The sequence below is a fragment of the Podarcis filfolensis genome (assembly GCF_964270895.1).
Source record: "Podarcis filfolensis genome assembly, chromosome: 3".
NCBI classification, from domain to species: domain Eukaryota; kingdom Metazoa; phylum Chordata; class Lepidosauria; order Squamata; family Lacertidae; genus Podarcis; species Podarcis filfolensis.
This window is the reverse complement of record NC_139606.1, coordinates 15,189,460-15,212,046: the sequence shown is the minus strand read 5'-3', so window position 1 is coordinate 15,212,046 and position 22,587 is coordinate 15,189,460. Positions and strand designations below refer to the sequence as shown.

The 22,587-nt window shown below is 41.4% G+C and overlaps 1 long non-coding RNA gene across 1 annotated transcript in view; it reads left to right on the top strand.

The window, feature by feature from the left end:
- The window catches only part of LOC310759810, a 34,137-nt gene that overhangs the window by 8,755 nt on the left and 2,795 nt on the right, over positions 1–22,587 (top strand). The gene's annotated exons all lie outside the window — the stretch shown is intronic.

The window sequence follows — 22,587 nt, the reverse complement described above, 5'->3', positions numbered from 1 at the left end:
GCAAAACAGAATTCTGCCCTTCATAAGTAATCTAAAGGGAGGGGAGAATGGACCATCTGGCCATCATTAGTATGATTTGAAAGGAATGAACAAATGTAACAATTAGTGCAGCAAAAGCTCCTAATTAAATAGGGGAGCCTCTCCAGAAAAAGCTGGGCTTTCAAATTTGTACATGAATGAGACACCATGTTAATTAAAATTTAGGGGTTATTAATGCACAGCTCTCTTTGTGTGATTTAGTACCACCAAAATTTGAAGGCTGGGAAAATGATCCACCCGTAGTGTGGCTACTTAGAAACCTGTTATATACTAAGCTTGGATCCTAGAACAATAGGCAAGTAGGATCCTAGAATGCAACAACTGATTGGCTTGCAGGAGAAGACCAATCAGGCTCCAGGAGGAAGCTAATCAGCCTATTAGGCTGGTAGGATCGTAGAATGCAACAACCAATTGGCCTGCAGGAAAAGACCAATCAGGCTCCAGGAGGGAAGCAGAATCAGCCTATCCGACAGGACTCATTGTGTAAATAATGTATATAAAAGCCTGAAGTTTGGGGGGCAATTAAATCACTGTTTTACAAGCTGCAATAAAGAGCATGAAATCACTACAGGACTCCGAGTATATTTCAAAACCTCTTATTAATTTTAGCCTAGGAATGGGTATCGACACTTTGAAAAGCAGTGTCTTGATCTGGGGGGGGGGCGGGCAGCTAATGCACACTCACAGGTAGTTAAGCACAACAACACAACAGTTCCACAGATTGCAGGCTGGGAACATGACATCTGAACTGGACCTTTGAGGTAAGTTAGGGATGCGCTTTCAGCTAGAGGCCTGCAGTCAGTTGGTAAATTTAGGTTGGTAAATTCCAAAGCATGCGATCTTCCATCGCACCTGTAACTACACAAGTAGCAAACTGGGGGGGTGGAATCTCTCCCTCATGCCTCAACATCTCTTTTCTCTCCCTCTCCCTGACGTATGCACAGTTTGAGGGGAGCGTTTACTGGCAGACACACAGTAAAATTTAAGATCTATAAGCTGGGTTCTAGACAGCTATCTTGGGTGCTTCTGTGGTATTTCTGTAGCGATCTAAAGAGAAAAGAAAAAAAGTGCAGTTAAAATGATATGCAGTGAAAGGCTTGCAAGGTTGAGGTGGGATGCTATTCACTTCTCATTTAAAGGCAGGAGAAGCAGATGTCTTCATCTGCTCCAGCTGCAACAAAACATGTCTCTCCCATATTGGTCTCTACAAGCCACAGCAGGTGTTGTAGCCCTCCAACAGTTTGACTCCACCCCCAAAGGAGCACTCTTCCATTGTTTTCCAAGACAGACAGGTGCCAGCCAAATAGTTAATACAAGAGAAAGCTTTGGATAGTTTCATTTTATTCACAAGTAAAGTTGTATCACCAGGAAGATCCTCAAATCAGCCAAACTAAAACATAATACTCATGATATTCTGCATTTTCAGTGTAAATTATCAAATAAATTGAAAGAGATTAACTTGGAGTTTAAAAATTAGTTTACTGATTAAGTAATCGGTAAGCTAATTTTTAAATTAATCTTTGCAAGTCAGACTGAAATGATTTTCTTACAGATTTCTTAGTTAATTTTCTCTTCACATCATTAATGCTTTGCATGTACTCTCGGGATTTTAATTTGATAAAACTACCCAGTTCCTGGCTTGTTGAATTCAATGTTTTGAGGAACAATTTGCATGACAGTCTATTTTTTAGAAAAGTGGCAGATTCGAAACATGTTTGTCCAAATGTAATCAGTTCTGCTGAGCTCCAACTAGATCTATTTTAAATTCTATTGTTCTGTTGTGCACAATCCTTTCTGTTATGTATTGAAGTTCTCACCCTGGGCCAGCAGGGCGATACCGTAGATAGTTATGCAAATGAAGGATCGAAAAGTGACGTTCAATGAATGGATAGTTTTAGAAAATGGCAACAGTTGCATTGTTCTGGAGCTCTATATAAGCAGGCTGACTGAGCTCCTCAGCCTAGTTCTGTTCTGGCATCTGAATAAAGAAGAGCTGTTTAAAGAATCGCTGTGTTGTCTGACATGTTCGCCCACAACTTAACACTTTCCCTCACCCATTCCCCCCCCCCCACTAAAGTTAATGTAAACGATCATATAATTCGGCCTTAAAGGTAAAGGTAAAAGGACCCATGACCATTAGGTCCAGTCGTGACCGGCTCTGGGGTTGTGACGCTCATCTCGCTTTATTGGCCGAGGGAGCCGGCGTACAGCTTCCGGGTCATGTGGCCAGCATGACTAAGCTGCTTCTGGCGAACCAGAGCAGCACACAGAAACGCTGTTTACCTTCCTGACGGAGCGGTACCTATTCATCTACTTGCACTTTGATGTGCTTTCGAACTGCTAGGTTGGCAGGAGCAGGGACCGAACAACAGGAGCTCACCCCGTCGTGGGGATTTGAACCGCCGACCTTCTGATTGGCAAGTCCTAGGCTCTGTGGTTTAACCCACAGCGCCACCCATGTCCCTAATTTGGCCTTAAAGTAGTTCATTTTTCATCAACCCTAGGCATGCCAACATCAGCAGAGTGCTCGCAGATTTAGACCAGGGATGGGTATGTGTGTGTGTACCTGTGGCTCTTCACATGCTAGGCTTCAATGTACACCATCCCTGGCAATGGTGGCCAGAGCTGATGGGAGTTGAGTCTAAAAATATCTGAGGGGGAGCAAAGCCTCCCCATCCTTGCCACAGCCCTTGCCATATCCAGAGAGCAGCTATCATCACGTGAATTTGGATTCAAAAGAGGGAGGTATCTGCAATGTCATAGTGGATGTTGTGGAACTGGGAAGCACCTGATGTAATGTCAGTGCTTTTTTGGGGGGTGGGGGCTGAAGGGGTATGCATACACCTAAACATTTGGGGAATCTAAGTTTGGCCTCATTGAGGGGCAGTATTTCAATATGAGTAGGAAAATGAGAGTACCCCTACTTTTCTTTTAGGAAAGAAAGCACTGTGTAACGTTATGATTGGTGCTACGATTGGCCGTCGTGATCAGAGTTTCCTGGATGCCACATTATGACTGGTGAAGATGCTGTGCTTTCTGCACTGCACGGGACCTTAAGTTTATTGCTCTAAGTTTGGGTTCAGTGGGGCCACTGGTTTCTTGGTTTGTGCCAGATCAAGCTGTGTAGTGCAGAAAGAGCAGAGACTTCCATCTAATTCCATTTCAAGACAAATTTCAATAGGGCCTTTAATGTGCATGAGAGAAATAACGAGAAGGTTTCCTAATTATATTGCTTACAAAGAGTGATTAGGGTGTAATCAAAAAGGGCAAAAGGTGCCTGAAAGTGAACCGTATTAATGAGAGACAACTGCAGAACAGAGGGGACAGAAACATGAACTTAAAAAACAATTGAAGAGCACACGTGATGGAAACATTAACCTTCTGTTTCCTAGAGAAAATCTTTATAAGCCTAAAGTCTCCGGTGATGCCATCAGTTAATGTGGATGGCAGTTTCTGCAATATTCATTAATGCCATCAATGTTATACTGTATGTGCTTCATGGGTGTGATCAAGGATATTTTATTTATTAAAGAGAGGTACTGCATTTTTCGCTCTATAAGAGAGGGAGCAAGAACACAGCCCTGTTTCACACCTCTATTTATAACAACAGGGTCTGACACCTTGTCCCCCGGGGTTATTCTTATACGACAGGTACTATTTGAGTAATGCTTTTTAATCAGGTAAAGTAACCTAGGATCTAGGCCCAATGACTCCAGTTTGGACCATAACAGTCCCCTATTGACTGAATCAAAAGCAGCCTTAAGATCTAAAAAGGCCACATATAGGCCTTCTTTATGGTGCCACGTGTACTTGGCGGCTGAATGGGATAACACTATACAGTTACGTAAAGTGCATTTCCCTGGCCTAAACCCTGCCAGCTCTGGGCCTATGATGTTGTTCACGTCAAGCCACATGGTTAATGTGGATAATAGATGTTTTGCATACAATTTCCCGATATTTGACAATAGACTTATTGGTCAATAGTTGGATGGTAACCTTTTTGTCCCCCTTTTTAAAGATTGGCATAATTATGGATTTCTGCCATGAATTAGGCATAATTCCAGTTCTATCCACCACAGTGAATAGTTCCACTAGAATCAGAGCTCACCAGTCTGGCTTGGCTTTACAGTGGTACCTCGGGTTAAGTACTTAATTGGTTCCGGAGGTCCGTTCTTAACCTGAAACTGTTCTTAACCTGAAGCACCACTTTAGCTAATGGGGCCTCCTGCTGCCGCTGAGCCACCGGAGCACGATTTCTGTTCTCATCCTGAAGCAAAGTACTTAACCTGAGGTACTATTTCTGGGTTAGCGGAGTCTGTAACCTGAAGCGTATGTAACCTGAAGCGTATGTAACCCTGAAGCCTTAATTACTTGGGATCCATTTGCCCGCTTACCCAGGACGTAGAGGAGCCAAAAAAAAGCACCAGGGATTCAGTTCCTTCGGAGAAAAAAGTTTATTGTGATTTGCGCAGAGGCAACCAGCGGAATTGCTTCCAAAGGCTGGCGGCCCCTAATACACGTAAGCAAGCAATATTTATACCCCTGCAGCACCTCCTGACCACCCCCCACCAGTAACTCATCATATCATATTCCCCAATTTGCCCAATTTGGGTGTTGCTAAAACATTTCGCCAGTGCACTCCTTTCGCTTATCAGCCAAGCCTGCATATCTTGTTTGCTCCAGATGCATTCCTCCTCCTTCTCTCCAGGCGTTGCCTTCCAACTGTTAATACACTCCCTGCCTACTCCCTTCAACCCAAGGTACCACTGTAATTAGTTCAGACAGGATGGCATCAGGGCCTGCGGCTTTGCCTAGGTTCATCTGAGAAATTAAATTTTCAACTTCAGTAATGGAGACAGGGGGCCACTCAACCAGGGTCAAAGAAGGGGCAAGATCTTAGCTGTCTGGTGGAATACAATCGTCGTAGAAGATCGCCTTAAAATGCTCTATCCATAGCATAGATGCAGTCAATGTCAGTCGATGATTTTGAGTCGGGGGGGGGTCTGCAAGAACCTTCCAAAATTTCTTATGATCATTGGTAAGGATGGCTGAAAGCAGCGAATCCCAGCAAGCCTGGTTGTATCTTATCTGGCTAAGCTGGATAGACTCCCTAAGTTGCCTGGTTCTAACTAACTATGTATCAGGCAATCGGGAGCTGCCTGCCTCTGTAGACTCTCTGTAGATTCTCCTAACCTCTACTTTAATGCCTTTGATTTCGTTATCAGTCCACTCGCCAAACCCTGGTTTCTTAGGTGGCCTGTGCGAGTGTGAATGGGGCAATTCGGTTATTAGAATGTCCATAAGCTCCTCGAACCAAGTGAGTCTAGCTACTAGGGAAAGTTTACCACTCCCTACCGAGATCAAGTGAATCACATGATCAGAATACACCAAGGTTTGGAAAGACGATAGTGTATGCTTAATTCAGATCCTTGTGTACTCAGGACGGGGTACCTGGGGTGTGTGGATTGATTATATATTCTGGCACTCTCGATGGAAAGACAAATTTACGTGGAAGGGGGAGATGGTTACTAAGCATAGGATCACCTGTATGGAACTCAACCACGTGGGGCAGCAATTTAGTGGGGACCAGAATATAGTCTACCACACTATTTCCTTGTGGGGATAGGAAGGTAAAGTTCCCAGAGCCTTCCCAGTCTGGCAGCCCATTAAGCCACACCAAAGCCCTGGTGGTAGTCAGCTTGGAGAGCCATAAGCCCGCCAGGTTGATTTCTAAGTCCCATGATTCTCGTTCCCATAAGCAGAAGTCAGGAAGAGCAGTAGAGTCCAAGATCTCCCAAGCTTTTGTATATACTTCCCGCTGTTGGCCTAGGCGGGCATTAAAATCCCGTCAAGACAATGGGTAAATCGGGGAAAATAGTGTCCAGATTCTCGAGCACATGTGCAAGGAGATCCCAGTGATGGTTCTTGGCTATGACAGTACAGGTGGAAGGAATATACACATTGACCGCTAACATTGTTCTGGCTCTCCAGCTCTATCTTTGTTGCTAAAAGTTTGCAATTTGCATTAGCCAAGAGAATGTGTTCACATTTTATATGGGGAGCCACCACCAGGGTTAGCAAGCCACCCAAGGACCTGTCTTTCTTGTGGAGTTTGACTGCGGGAACCACATAGGCGTTATACCCGGCAAAGTCAATGTGCCATGTCGAACAAGTTTCTTGTAAACAAACTACAGTGGTATCTCGGGTTACATACGCTTCAGGTTACAGACTCCGCTAACCCAGAAATAGTACCTCGGGTTAAGAATTTTGCTTCAGGATGAGAACAGAAATTGTGCTCTGGTGGTGCGGCAGCAGCAGGAGGCCCCATTAGCTAAAGTGGTGCTTCAGGTTAAGAACAGTTTCAGGTTAAGAACGGACCTCCGGAACGAATTACGTACTTAACCCAGACCACTGTATATCGTGCTCTCTTCTTATCATATACCAGACAGATACCCAGAGAGAACTTGCTGCAAGACAGACCCAAAAAAGAAAATAACAGAACACCTCTAGTCATCACATACAGCTCCCAAGTTAAAACAGTACAACGCATCATCAGAGATCTACAACCTCTCCTGGACAATGACAGTTCTCTTTCTCAAGCTCTGGGAGGAAGACATTTCATTGCCTACAGACAGCCACCCAATCTTAAACAACTCCTAACCCACAATAATACTACAACCAGACGTAACACGGACACTGGCACCAGAGCCTGCAATAAACCCAGATGCCAACTTTGCTGCCACATACACCCGGACAACACCATTACTGGCCCCAACAACATCACACATACCATCTCGGGACTATTTAATTGCTCATCGTCTAACATTGTATATGCCATCAAATGCCAACAGTGTCCTTCAGCTCTCTATATTGGACAAACAGGCCAAACCTTACGCCAAAGAATAAACGGACATAAATCGGACATCAAGAATCACAAGACAGAGAAACCAGTAGGAGAACACATTCTATACAAGATCTCAAAGTAGCTGTATTACTACAAAGGAATTTCAGAAATAGACTGGAAAGAGAAGCTGCTGAATTGCAACTCATTACCAAACTTAAAACCATGGAGAGACCTGGTCTGAACAAAGACATTGGATTCTTATCTCATTATACATGACAAAGCCATTTTTCACCTTCTCACCCCTTGCTTTTTCCTGTAAGACCTATTGCAGTCGTTAAGAGTCGTCAACAGGCTCATCACAGCTATCTGCCAATCACCCATTCCCACCACCCTTCTGAGTAATACCCCTCCCCACCTTCTCACTATATAGAAGGATCTGGCAACTTCTGTTTCAGTGTATCTGAAGAAGTGTGATGCACACGAAAGCTCATACCAAGAACTAACTTAGTTGGTCTTTAAGGTGCTACTGGAAGGGGAAATTATTTTTTTTGTTTTGACTATGGCAGACCAACACGGCTACCTATCTGTAACTATCATATTCCAGTTAATCAAAATCCTACCATTATCAATTTATAGGAATTGGGGGGGAGAGCCCCCCCAATCAATTATAGTGACATATACTGTGAGCGAACGATTAGTTTCATGGAGTTTATGTCAATAATAAAAACAGTCCGTGATTGAGGATGTCTTCCCGTGCTTTTCTGGCGTGGCCCCTCCTAGACCCCAGGCTAGATATCCTTTGTTCACATCCCAGGTCACACCTGATAGGCTGGTTCAAACTTCACTTCTGGAGCTGGATTGGACGGTTCCAGCGGCCAGTCAGATTACTACATTCTAAAATCCTACCTGGCTATTATTCTAGGATTAAAGCTCCAGACATAACAAATAGTTTGCTATTATGACTACAGTGGTACTTCGGGTTAAGTACTTAATTTGTTCCGGAGGTCCGTTCTGAACCTGAAACTGTTCTTAACCTGAAGCACCACTTTAACTAATGGGGCCTCCTGCTGCTGCCGCACCGCCAGAGCACGATTTCTGTTCTCATCCTGAAGCAAAGTTCTTAGCCTGAAGCACTATTTCTGGGTTAGCAGAGTCCGTAACCTGAAGCGTATGTAACCTGAGGTACCACTGTACTAGGAAAGATTGTGCTTGCAGTGTGTCATGTAATTGATTATGTGGGGTGGGACTTACCTGGGCCCACCATATTTTATTCAAGTTGGCACCCCTGGCGACCCTTTCTTCCTAGTAAGTGTGATTAGGATTGCAACCTCAGTAGCCTTTGTAATGGTTTTCTAAGGCTGCAGGTCCTGTTTCACATGACAGGGCTTTCTTCCAAGTAGACAAACAATGGAATTTGGTCACATGGTTGCACACCTGCATTTCATTACAGGGTTAATAGTGAAAGTGATGTGAGCGGTCAGCTACAAGAATGGACTAACAACAAGTAAAGGATGGCAACTGTACTTTAAATAAGAAATGATGCAGCTACAGGAGGAAATGATTGACATATGTTTGCAACAGGAGCGGGAAACCTGATTTTAAGAAATTGTGATAAAGCAATTTGGTTTGATTTGTAATAATTTGGAAAATCAATAAAAATAATTTGAAAGAGAGAGAGAGAAATTGAAAGTGGTGTTTGATAGGTGAGCGAGCTTGTAGGCGGAGTCAAAGGATCTTTATAAGTAGGGCAGTTTCCTTACTAAGATTGCTTAAGAGATAGGTGTGCAATGGAGAATTGCTTGCATTGAATGTGTGAGAGATAAAGCAGGTCATTTTCGGGGCTTTACTTTTTACTAACAATTTTAAAAGCTACAGGGAAGTGAGAATATCATAAGGAGAAAGTGTGGTGTTGTCCTTAGGGTGGGGAGATAGGAGTCCATCCTCATCTGTTTTACTGGATTTATGAGCTCCAGTATATTACTGGGACTCGTCCAGATTCTTTTCTTGCCTCTGGGTGGCATTTTAGGTTCAGGAGGCTAAGTTAAAATCTCAGTCGTTAGAGTGTTGAATTCAGCAACCTTCCTTGCTTTCACTTGATAAACAGGGTGCTGACAGAACAGATAAGCTCCAAGTTTGTTAATTATTGCTTATCTCACAGCTCAACATTCTTCTGCTCTCCAGCTTCCAGCTTAAAAGAACAATTGGTAGTTAATAAAATACTTCATTTAAAACAAGTTAAAATCAATTAAAACTCGATTAAAATCTGTGGAGCTCTGGAGCTGACTGCCTGGCCTGACGCCATCTTAACTGTAACTAATCAGGCAGTTTAGCAGAGCAAGAAACAAACTTAAGAAAGCCAATGAACGCATATGAAACTTTGCAAGGAGTTTTAACTTGCATCTTCTCCGCTTTTAGTGACTTCGGAATACTCAAGTTAATTCTAGTTAAACAAATTCAAAAGGGTGTTATGGCATGCTACTCATAGAGCAGTATTTATTTATGATTTTATGATTTTATTTATTTTATATACCGCCCTATGCCTGGAGGTCTCAGGGTGGTTCACAGACAAACAGCCCAATAACACCCCCCAGTAAATTAGTCACAGAGGACGAACGTTACCTGAAGCCAAGCAACTGAGAGAAACGCCATTTGTCTTTCTATGAGTGATAACAATAAATCAGTGATACTGAAGCCAAGCCACAAAGTCAACAGGACGATGTCAAGGTGACTTTACCAATCTCATGGGTAAAAACTTATAAGCGGGCATATTCTTTACACAGATGGACCTAGATTCCATCAATGGCATCTCCATTTTAAAAAAGTATAAGTAGTAAGGCTGAGAAGAATCTCTCGCAATAACAGACAACAGCAGCTCAGATGGCTCAAAAGTCTATAAATGTTAGTATAACAACATAGACAACATATTTTAGTATATGGGCACACCTGCTTGTGGTGAAAAATAGGTGGGGGTTCTTTTTATTGTGAACATTGTCTCATTTTTTCCATGCTAGTTCAAGGGCTGTGGTGGGCTTGTTGCCAGTTTCATAGCTATTTGGCCATGTGTTTTCGCTCTTTTAGAAAAACCTTCAAGTCTCGAGACTTTATTTTATTGTCAGCACTTTGCTTCCATCTCATTAAAAGCCATTAACTGTCTTCCCAGCTCAACGACAAAACAGCTGAGGGGGTAGGAATTGCCGCACCTGAAAGCAGTCAAAGAGCATTCACAGTTATTGCCTTGTCCTCTATTTTTTGCTCAGCAAATTAGATGTGAACTCCCTATTGGCCAGATTAGTTTATAATAATAAATCTTTTAGGGCTCTGAACCAGACCTGCAACTTCTAGACTATAGCTTTTTCCTTTAAAGGCTGACTTCCTGCTCACTGAAAACCCCTACTTGCTAGCTTGCTAAAACTTAGCCAGGTGCCTGTCCTTGTTAATCTAGGTCTTATTTATGTGACAACACCCTAAATGGTTCACATACTAAAGAAGGAAATTGTACTTTGGACTGTTGGATGCTCACAAAAATAAATATGAACTAGGCAGGAACCAAAGTATTTCTTCATGAAAAGTCGATTGGGGCAAATGATGAGCTGTAGCTTGCTGGGGGAGTATGTTTCTCTATCTCTTCCTGGGAAATAGTATGCATGAAAAGCTAAATATAAGCAGCTTTAGGCTGTGTTTGCAAAAACAAAACAATATTTTTCTTCCTTGCTTAGTTTGCCCTCTTTGTCTAAAATTTAAGGTAGTTTATTCACACAGGGAGTAGAGTTGTGAGCATTTGGGAACTGGGTGATGTTCTTCATGAAAATGTGTAGAACATTTGGGGACAACTTCTAGATAGAACTAAAGGTGACTTTTGTTAAGGTTCCTTTCCATTCTTCTTCGTGGTCTGCAGTTCACTCCACAAGAGGGGGTCCTAGTGTGTTTCTGGTGACTAGTCAGCTTACAAAAGAGCAACATGAATTACTCATTAAGAAAACTGGAGGGGAAATTGTAAGGAATTAGGGATGAAATAACTTTTAAATATTAAATTGTAAATAGGATGGAATAGCAAACCAGATATTTCCCATGCAATGAGGTTGCCTTTGAAAACAGTGGGAGGAAAGATACTGGCTGTGCTATGTGTATAGGATCAAATATTTTTACTAGATCTAAAAGGAGAATGTGAAATGCTGTAAATGTAATTTGGTATCCTGCCCTTAAATAAGTTGCATGAATTTGTTTGGAATTTCTCCAAGGAATTTGCTTTCAGAATAGTGAGGATATTTGGGTTTGCTTTCCACCTGCAAAAAAGCTTTGTAGTAAGGCATATTGATTTGCAAATGGTCTTTGACGGCTTTTAAAAAAACTAACTTTACTAGTTCTTGCATTTTAATGTAGTGCTTAGACGGGTTTTGTTTTTTGAAATATTTGTTTCCCACCTTTTACAGTGGTACCTCGCAAGATGAATGCCTCGGAAGACGAAAAACTCGCAAGACGAAAGAGTTTTTCGTTTTTTGAGTTGCTTCGCAAGACGATTTTCCCTATGGGCTTGCTTCGCAAGACGAAAACGTCTTGCGAGTTTGTTTCCTTTTTTAAAAAAACCGCTTGAAGAGGTGCAGTTGCGACTGACCGTGCTTCGCAAGACGAAAAACCGCGCAAGACGAAAAGGCTCGCGGAACGAATTAATTTCGTCTTGCGAGGCACCACTGTAAATTGAAATAGAACCACTGAACTAGGCAGATAGCAATTCTGGTTTGGGAAGGTTACAACAATACGGGGAATAAAGCAGAAAAAGAAAACCCAAGAATCCAAAATGATCAAGGGTTTGGAGCACATTTCCTACAAAGAAAGCCTAAGATATTTGGTCCTCTTTCATAAGACAGTATAGGCATCTATCAAATTGTGAATGGACATAGAGTTCTCCTCTTCCTCCCTTGAGAACTTCAAGTCACCCAACGAAATTCAGTAGCAGATCCCAGGTGAAATAATTTATTAAGGCAATAAGGAATTTGCTGGCACAAGATATAGCCTCTCACTGGGATGCTTTTAAAAGAAGATTGGACTGATTCATGGAGGATCAAGGTAGCCGCAACAGCAAAACGGAATCAGCCATGTTCAGGGGCAAAATACCTCTGAACCGCTATTGTTGGGGAGTAAAGAAATGGAAAACCATTGTCTTCATCTGTGGCTTAGAGACATCTGACTGACTACTATTAGATACGAGATAAAAGAACAAGTCTCCACCATGGTGGAGCCTCACTGCTGGTGAATAATCTATTCACCATCCTACACATGCCATCGCAAAACGAAATTAACTTCCAAGTTCAATGCGGGCATACTTTTTTAATCTAGCAGCGAGATAGACAAATCCTTCATCTGAGTCAAGGACAAAATGAGAGACGTATGAAAAGACTCTTTTATATATTTTAAGGAATTCTTCCATTGTGAAATTGCAATGAAGTTGAGAATATGCTTTAAAGATAAAAAGGAAATTACAGAGCTCATTAGGGAGACCTTTTTTTTTTTTTTGTCTATTTAATGCAGAATGAAAACATATCTATGTAGAGTTGATTCATGTCCCTGATCCTCAAAAGGAGCTATGATGATGTAGCACAGAGGACTTCCCCTTCCCCTCCTTTTGAGGCTGAGCCTCTCCCAAATCTTTGACTACAGTGATGATGATTCTTCCATGGATGACTCCAAGATGGGCTGTGGAACCAGAGCTTTAAAACTCACTGGGGACAAGATTCCAAAGCTCAAAGTTTTCCTAGGTAGAGAGCAAGTCAGCGATGGCTTGAGGGTTCTCATCAGCCCCTGAAGATGGTATATTTGCGTCTGCCCTCTCAATGTGCAAATGAGGAGAGCAATTGACTGCAGGCTCTGGAGAAATGGAAACTTGCTCCACCTGTATTTCCTCACTTTGGGCTCCCAGCAATCTTCTCTTCTGGCTGTTGTGTAGAATAAAGTAGTGCAAATGACTACAGTAATGGGTCCTATGGTGCTGCCCCAGACATACCTATTGTGAACACAAACGGAGAGTGGAGTCACCACACAATTCTCAGCAGTTGGGGGGCACGTGATTCCTCTTGGTCAATGTCAGGCTGCAACATGTTGATAAGAGGCGTCACATGACCCTTTTTGGACCAGTCCTGACAGGTGGAGCATGAAATTAACTCCTTTGTGGTCTGTTAGCATCATCCCATTTTGACATAGACGAATAAAGTATTTTCCTATTGGTTCAGTGGGGATTATGTGCTCATAGAGGGACACATCCTGTCTTTAGCAATTAAGAAGGTTATCAGTTATGTGTATTTGCTTATGTGAAGGCTTTGCAGTAATGATATCTGTTGAACTGTTTGTTCAGTGAATTACTTTGTGCGTATTACAGTAATTGGTTTAATTAAGTTAAATTGATGCAGAATTAGATATGCTATCAGTGTGAAAGGAAAGTAGCTATCAAGTCACTTCTGTCAAAAATAACACCTTGTTTATATCCTGCCATTTTATACAAGTATACAATACGCCTTGCATGAAATAAAGATAATGCAAAAATGAAGCACTGCCAAAAATGCATACGAAAGCATATTACATAAGTAACTAGGACGTTTTTCAAGGATTTTGAATTCTGATTTGCTCATTGTAAGTAGTTTTATACCCTTTAATTTATATTTGAGGCACTTTACAAAAGAGAATAACACTCCTAAGAGGCCACCAAAATAGTCAGCTAGATTAAAATTGTATCTCAGAAATTGGGGGAATAAAAAAGGGTCTTCACCTAGCTCCAGAAAGAGGTTCAAGATGTCCCACTGAATCCGAGGAGAGGCATGGCAGGGACTGTACTACCCTAAGCGCCTCCTTTCTTTGCAAAGTTCCCAGTTGTTTGTTTGTTTGTTTTCCCATTTGGGCTGCAAGCCCCACTTGAATCCAAGGTGACTTTCTTCTGAGGAGAGACACACACGGGGGCTGTGCTACTCAAAGGAGCTTCTCAATCTCCCCAGCGTCCCCAAGAGGGATGCAGCCTCGTGGCCAGAGGGGAAGGCAAGGGCTACCTCTGTAACATCACAAGGAGAAGCTGAGAGGAAGGGGGAGCCTTAGGTGGCTGTGTCACATTTGAGAAAAAGAAATAATGTCGCCAGCCCAGTTGCCCACTCCTCACCACCCACCCCGGGCAATGTGCACCCACTATCCCAGTCCTCCTCTATTGTGAGATGTCTTACCAGAGAAGGAGGAAAAGAGGGGAAATGGAGCATCTGTGTCAGGATTTTCATTCTCTCCCAAGCTTCAGAGTGTGTGACTACTAGATCACACGCTCTGTGTGTTGACATTCCATTCTTTGGAAGCGTGGGAACCGAAGGAACTGTGCGCCACTTCTGTCTTTGTTCTCCCCCCCCCCCAAGAAAAACACAAACAGAAAAGACAAACAATTCGAACAAATTATTGTCATATCATTATTTTTCTAAACATTGTTAAGTGGGCTTCCCCAAGTCCCACCTATTTGATTTTCATTTTACTTCATCTTTAGCAGCTTACATACCGGTATATCATAATTGCTAACCATTTTTTTTAATCACACTTAAAATAACTTCACATTTTATCACTTACAAATAATACTATTTTAAAATACCCTATCTTCTACTTCTAACCCTACAGCCTATATCCACTTCCAAAGCTATTCCAAGTTTTAAATATTAACATATTTTTTCAAATATTCCTTAAACTTCTTCCAGTCTTCTTCCACTGTCTCTTCTCTCTGGTCTCAGAGTCTCCCGGTCAGTTCAGCGAGTTCCATATAGTCCATCATCTTCATCTGCCATTCTTCGATAGTTGGTAAATCTTGTTTCTTCCAATTCTTCGCTAACAATATTCTCACAGCTGTTGTGGCATACAGAAAAAAAGTAGCATCCTTTTTGGGGATTTCACACACACACACACCACTATACCAAGTAAAAAGGCTTCTGGGTTTTTTTTTATAAATGTGTTTTTCAACACTTTTTTCAATTCATTATAAATCCTTTCCCAGAAGTCTTTTACCTTGGGGCCATCTTCATTGTTCTTTGTTCTGTTCTGTTGTTCTCTCTTGGAGGAGAAGCCATAATGGCTCTGTTCTTTCGATCCTGTAAATAAATCACTAGACCCAGATGCTAAGTATCATCAGCTTCAGCTTCTGCTAATAAGCTCTGCTGCTTGCTTGAATGTCTGGAGGAGTGAACGCTGTGCTATGCGTTCTGGACTGGTGCTGGGAGAAAGCCGTCTCCCACCGAGAAGCGCCAACAATTTGTGGGTGGGTGGGTGAGGCCTTACAAAAAGCGCACCCAGACACATTACAGCAGCTGCAGTGGGCCAATGGCATCCAAGGCTCTTCCCCTTTACATGCCTGCATTTGGGCCTCTCTCCCGGGGCCTGATGTTGGTGGGGGAGGGAATGCCACTGCTGCTCCAACAGTTGCTTTCGTGACCCCCCCCCCCCCAACCCTACAAGGCAGGTCCCACAGAGCAGACCTTATGGCCACCCAGGGCCACATTGAGGAATTTGACCCCATAGTGCCAGAGAAAAAAGGACTCATACACCACCCGGTTCAAGTTCTTCCTTGCAGCCAATAAGGTGACCAAACCCGTACTGAAGCATGCCACGTTCAGTGTGTGGGAACCTGCTACGTTCGAGATTGCCCAGGCTCGCTCTTTCTTTTTTTTTGCAATTTTTTATTTTTATTTTACCATATTACATTCAATTACATTAGTATTAGATCATCTGCAAATGCCCTTAATTTGAAGGATTTATTGCCGAGTATTATCCCTTTTATTCCCTGATCATTCCTTATGTCCTGATTATTTCCAGAATTAAAATAAATAAGGGAGAAAGTGGACATCCCTGTCTAGTTCCTTTTTCTATATTAAAGGGTTCTGTCAATTTGTTATTAATTATCAGTTTGGCTTTTTGCCCTTCATAAATTGCCTTTATTCCTCTTGTAAAGTATTTCCCCATTTCCATCAAGTCAATAATTTTTGCCAAATATTTCCACGATACGTTATCAAATGCCTTCTCTGCATCTACGAACATGAAGGCAGCTTTTTTATTTGGTTTCATGTCCAGGTATTCAATTACATCTATGACCATTCTCATATTGTTGTTCATTTTTCTGCCTGGCAGAAAACCGGCCTGGTCTTGAATAATATCTTTCAATACTGTTTTAAGTCTATTGGTCAGAATTTCTGCATATAATTTATAATAATTGTTAAGCTTTGAGATTGGTTGGTAATTATTAACGACTTCTTGGCTTGCTCCTTGCTTAGGTATCAGTACTATATGTGCTTCTTGCCATGTGTCAGGTATTCTACCACCCTCTAGAATCTTATCCATGAGTAGTTTCATGGGAAGCGCTAATATCTCTTCTAGTTTTTTATAGTGCAATGCTGCAAGACTGTCTGGGCCCGGGGACTTTCCTATTTCGGCCTTTGAAATAGCCTGATGCAATTGCATCATAGTTATGGGAGAATTTAATTGTTCAATTTTATCTTTTATAACCTTGGGTATATCTTTTTCCTCTTCTTTTTCAATGCCTTAGTTTTTTAAAAAAATATCTAACAAAACACTTACTTATTTCCTCTGGATTATCTATACTTTTCTCTTCTTCTTGCAATTTATAAATTATTTTTTCTTTTTGTTTCTTTCTTAATTGGAACGCAAGCATTTTCCCTGGTTTACTTGCAAATTCAAAACTTCTTTGTTTCATCCATTTCATAATTTAATAACATTGATAACTGGTTTTGTAATAATTTAATTTTTTGAATTTTCATTCTTTGGTTCTTTGGCTAATATTTTTTTTCATTCATGTCCTTTCTAATTTATTCCAATTTTCCATCTCAAATTCTTTTTTGTATCACGTTTTGTTGTATGTAGAAGGCCTTACTTGCGTCCCATATCACTCTGATATCTGTTTCCTGTGCCGTATTTATTTCAAAAAAATTCCTTCGAAAGATCTTGTGCTTTATTCAATATCTTTTCATTCATTCTCCATCTTCTGTTTATTTTCCTGTTACTTCTTAGCTCTAGCATAATTGAATTATGATCTGTTATTGATTTAGGTTGTATTTCTACTTGTTTAATTTTCAATATTAAATTATTTGATATCCACATTCCATTGATTGTTCCTGCTGATTGCTTGGAAGATGGAAGATAATCGGCTCGAATTGAGGGGGCTATAGCTAATTTAATGGAAGGGCCACCTATTCAGGCTGGTGTGGGCCAACCAAATCAAGGCAGCAATAAAGCTTCACCTCAAATCTGACCTGTTCCACACAGCTACAACGGGCTGGGGTTGGGTGGGGGTCACACCAGGATAGCATGTACTGAAGCACATAATGCTGATCTAGTGCAAGAAAAATTAATGCTGAGACAGAAGCAAAGACCATCAACATACGGCTCAGTCTCCTAGTGTAGCTGAGGCCAAGCTTCTAAGAGCTTCTTCAAAGGCTACGAAAAACAACACAGTGCTGTGTGAATTAGTGGAATATCCTTGCTATTCACAGATGTTTACAGGACGAGTGCAGTGCAGTTGCTTGATAGATACAGGCTCCCAAGTGCCTTGCATAACCTTAAGGTTTTATGAAGAGTAGCTGTCACATATTGATCTGCACTCACAAGAACTTGAAGTCACAGGTGCAGAATGTAAGAAGTCCCTTATTTGGGCTATGTAACAGTTTGTCTCTTTTCCCATATAAAATTGTGCAGCTGAAAAGGAACAAGTCTCAGATACCCTTACGAGGATCCTCCAAATGCAGTTCCTGTTGTACAAATGTCCTGTAGAAGTTTGGTGATGATTTGTTTCAAGGTACAACACAAGGTTGGTTTTACAGCCCTTCCCCCCATCGATGCCTAGTGTCCAGTCTCACCTTTAATGTTTTCTGTGACCAACCCACTGTCATCTATTTTTATGTTACCATGCTCTGTTCCTAGATGCCTGATTGGCAAGCCTAGTGTCCACAGAATGGCACCAAGCCTTCCTATTGCCATATTCTTTTTGTATGTTATGGTACAGAGGAAACTGGTATCTTTACCCTGTCAGCTTCGCCTTTGAGCCGGTGCCAATGACTGGGCTCAACCTCGACTGGGCCAGACGAGCTGGGAAAGCACTTCCAGAGACCTTCCACTGCAGGGAAGCAGGTCTAAGTGCAATGGACTCACAACTTTGAGCTGTGAGCACCAAACTCGGTGCCAAAGTCAGCACAGCACAGCAGAGTATGAACTACACGAACGACGGCTCTGAAGCATAACATTTTATTCTTTTACAACTACTGCAAAACTAAAATAAACAAAAACTAAAGACTATCGGAGGCTACTGGACTGCATGAGTGTTACAGTTGCTTAAGCAGTCATCTTATCTCTACACGGACAACACTCAGATTCTCACAGTGTCAGGCTGGAGCAGAAGAAGCAATGAGCAGATTCCGCCCCCTCCTTTCTGAAAACATTGTCAGCAGATTCTTGCAATGGGAGGGGTGAAATATCCACATCCCCACTCTATGGCGCAAAATATGTCAAGTCATCCCAAGGTAGGCTCCGGTGGCACAACAGCAATGTAATCAACAGGGAAAAGTGTTGGGGCATGTGCAGAGCACCCGTCCTCGTGCCAGCAGTGTGCCAAAAGAACAGGGAAACACCGAACGGTTCTAGGAAGAGTCAGTTGCTTTACTGTCAGTATAATGTAATTTCAGTTATGAACAGTTGTAGATACAGTCTTTCCAGCAGCATATAGACTATGCTCTGGCCAAGTGCTTTCTGACTCACTTTCATATGCCTGACCAGTTGCAGGTGCAAACAAACACACCCAAAATTAACCAGCACGGCACTAGCCCTTTCATTAAAACTAACCAGTTCACAAAAACCTGCTGGAACAAGGCGGTTTTCACCTGCCAGTGGAAGGAAAACAAGAAGGAAGCCAGTCCAGCTTCTCCAGGGAGCAACTTCCAGAGTCTGGGAACAGACACCAAGAAGCTGGTGGGAGCCAAAGGTTTCCCCCAGAGATCTTAAAACCCAAGCAGGTCTGTATGAAGGAATATGGACCTGCACAAATGGCTTGGACCTAAGCTGTATTTGATCATTAGTGAACAAATATTGTCACTTTTTTATTAGTGAACGGATATTGCCGCTTTTTAAATGCCCGTTTGGTGGATTTCCTTTACGTTAAGAACTTTTGAAATAGAGTATTCTCCAATATATCCGCAATTACAGGCCAACCCCTTTCTTCAAATCCTGCCTTAGCCCTTCTATCTTTGGACATAGACTTAGGCTCCACCCTGCACTACAGAGAACTATCAGGCTTCTTACTGACCACAGCATGATTAGAAATAGCTTGGCAATGGGAGAGCCAGACTGAAATACCCCTGAACATATGGGGAAAGGCTTTACTTAATGGGGGGGGGGCTTAAATGAGCTCTGCAAGGGTAAAAACGGGAGGGGGAAAGCCTTAATTACGATGTGGGGAACACTCAAATGAGCTGTGTAATAGTAAAAATGGAAGGAAGAACGCCTTAATTATTTTGCGGGGGACTCAAATTAACTACGCAATAGTGAAAACGGAAACTCAGGAGCACGTTCGGTTTCCGAGGCAAAGTTCAAAAACCAGAACACCTACTTCTGGGTTTGCAGCGTTCGAGTTCCGAGTTGTTTGGGAACTAAGCTGTTCGAAAACCGAGGTACCACTGTATCTGGAATACAGCAATGTCTGAATACAGGAGGGCAGTTAATGGCATAATGAATAGAGACACCTTCCAAGAAACGTGGACTCCTTTCTTTAACCATGTTAATGACCAAAATAAAGACCTTCTTATAGTGGAGAGGTTACGTTAAGTAATATGTTTGAATGTTGAATGTATAAGTGTATGTCTAGAGACAATGGATAAAACAAACTCCATTAGCCATACTGCTGGATAAGTGTTTAATGGTTATTGTATTTGTTTAAAAACCAATTAAAAAAAATTAAGTAGCATTTTAGTATGATTATAATTTGCAGGCATCTATTTTAGTGATTGTGGAGTTTCTCTTAATTCCATAAGTATTTCTTTCATGTGGGGAAGGGAATTTGTGTGTATATCATGTAAAAGGATCCAACTATTTCAGAAACAGAAATCAAATGAAGGGGAAAACCTCCTGAATATATAGCAATATATTGTCCTAGTCATAATATGGGCTGATGTCAAATAAATAGTCAAAGAAAGCAAGCAATATATCAACCATATTAAAAAATCTAGAAAGCTATAGTTACAGAAGACTCCCTCATTGGAAATGGTGCTATACGGTCTACAAATAATACATACTCAATTAACAAATATGTGGGACTTGTATAAATCATTTTTAACCCTGGATTTTTTTCTTTTGGCATCAGTAAAAAATGGGATCAGATTTAGGAGAGGAAAGAAAAGGAGTATCTCATTAGAACGATAATAGGCAAAAAAAATGCTTTCTACGCAACAACAAAGGAAAAACAGCTAGTAACAAAATATAATTTATTTAGATGTGTTTTAATGTCAGAATCAGGGGTTAAATGAAATATAACTTTCATATGCACTAAAAAAGAAGCAGCTTCCTTGTTGGATTATTTCAGAACAGCCACATTACACATAAGCTTCTTTGTTCTTAAAATAATATCGCTGATTAGAGAAGGTATTACTTTCAAAGGCAATTATTCAGGTGTAGAGATAATTACATTCTCAAGGCCTCACCTGTGGATCAAAAGTTCATCAGGCTAAGGCAAACACAAGCTTGCTCGATTAAGACTTGAGATGATTACCTTATTTATCTGTCAAACCATTATGTAGTCCTAGTAAGAGCTGGATAATCAGTACTTACGTTTCATACCATCTAGAATGGCACTAACCTTCACATCCACTGTGCTCTTTTACCTAACAATAAATGATCATTAGATGTGCCAAACATTTCAACTGTCCAAACTATAATTTTAGGCCAGCAACTGGCTCATTTTCCTTACTCCTAAGTGTCGGTCTCAGGGTATCACATTAATAATGTGCATTGCAAAACTTCCCACTGCATCTTTAAATTGTTTGTTTTTGCTGGGAAATTGCTTTGGAATATTTTATGTGAAGCAATTCATGAACGCAATAAAATAAAAACTGGAAGCGTGCCTGGTTTTGTGTAATCCAAAGCTCACACCACTTACTGTTCCTTATTCATTTACACAAATTTTGGCACAGGCTTCACCCACCTGGCGGTAACTTGTGAAAAATGCCGATTTGTGGAATTAGAATTCATATTGTATCAATATTTAGGTGTTCATTCAAAATCCAGTTGTATAGAATCGCCTGTAGCTAGATTGATGGGGACAGGGACATATAAAAAGCATCTTAGCTTTTTGATGGATATTCTCCATCAGTACAGAGCTGCATGTGGATCCTGATCAGACCCCATAATCCATCTGACTCTTTTCTGAAAGTAATGGAACCAGCTCCCTATTGTGGCTGGAAACTCCATTAGCTCTCCCTTTGAATTTGGGTTCCCCTTTCCTTGCACTTCCTGCCTTGCTTATCACCTTTCCTTTCCAGCTTGCTCTTTCTTCACTTTTTATCCCTTCCTGCTTCCTTATTCTCACTTCTCCAACTGCAGCTCATCTCACAAAGGTCTGGGAGCATTGTGTGTTAAAGCCAATTGCCCAACAAAAAACTTATGATCATGGATAATAATGATGCATCTTGAGAGGGACCATATCCCTATCAAAGAGATGGGGTAGCCTACAGCTTATTGGGGGATGGGGAGGGGCTCATAAAAACCACACCCTCAGTCTTCAGGCTGCTTATGCAACTCGGTGTTGAATAAGAAACAAAATGCAGAGTTAACTGTAATTCAGTGGCAAAGTATCTCTACAGAGTATCTCCCTTTCCAGGATCTGGTAGGAAACTAATTAATTACCACCTTGCATGGTCAATTTATCCAACTGAAAAGAAAGAGGAAGTACCGTATTTTTCGCTCTATAAGACGCACCAGACCACAAGACACACCTAGTTTTTGGAGGAGGAAAACAAGGAAAAAAATATTCTGAATCCCAGAAGCCAGAGCAGCAAGAGGGATTGCTGTGCAGCAAAAGCAGCGATCCCTCTTGCTGTTCTGGGATAGCTGTGCAGCCTGCATTCGCTCCATAAGATGCATACATTTCCCCTTACTTTTTAGGAGGGAAAAAGTGAATCTTATAGAGCAAAAAATACGGTAATTGGAACACCATGTTAGGAAGATATTAGAAATTACAGTATTACAGTGGTTTAATCAACAATTCAGTTAAACCACTGGAGCTAATTTTTTCCCGGTACTGGGGCAAGTGGAGGTATTCCACTCATATTTCAAAGAAAAACACTATGGTCTTGAGCCTAACCCATCTTATTTCAATAAAATCCCTTTTATTTCCATAGAGCAACTCAATCTGTCCCTCTCTCCTGAACAAAGTAAGTGGAAACCAAGATCTATTGAATCTTAATGTAGGCTGCAATTCTATGTGCACCTCCCATGGAATACATTTACTACCGAGTAGACCAAAGAAGCTGCAACTTTTAAATTAAAGGGGCTCGAGTGACATTTTTGCTTTTTAGAAAGTTAAGGCTGCCCCCTATACACTTACTTGGGCCTAAGCATAAAAAACTCACTGAACATACATTCAAATAAGCCTGCAAATCTCACGCTTCACTGCTAAGCCTAACTCTTCAATTAAGCCATATCAAATA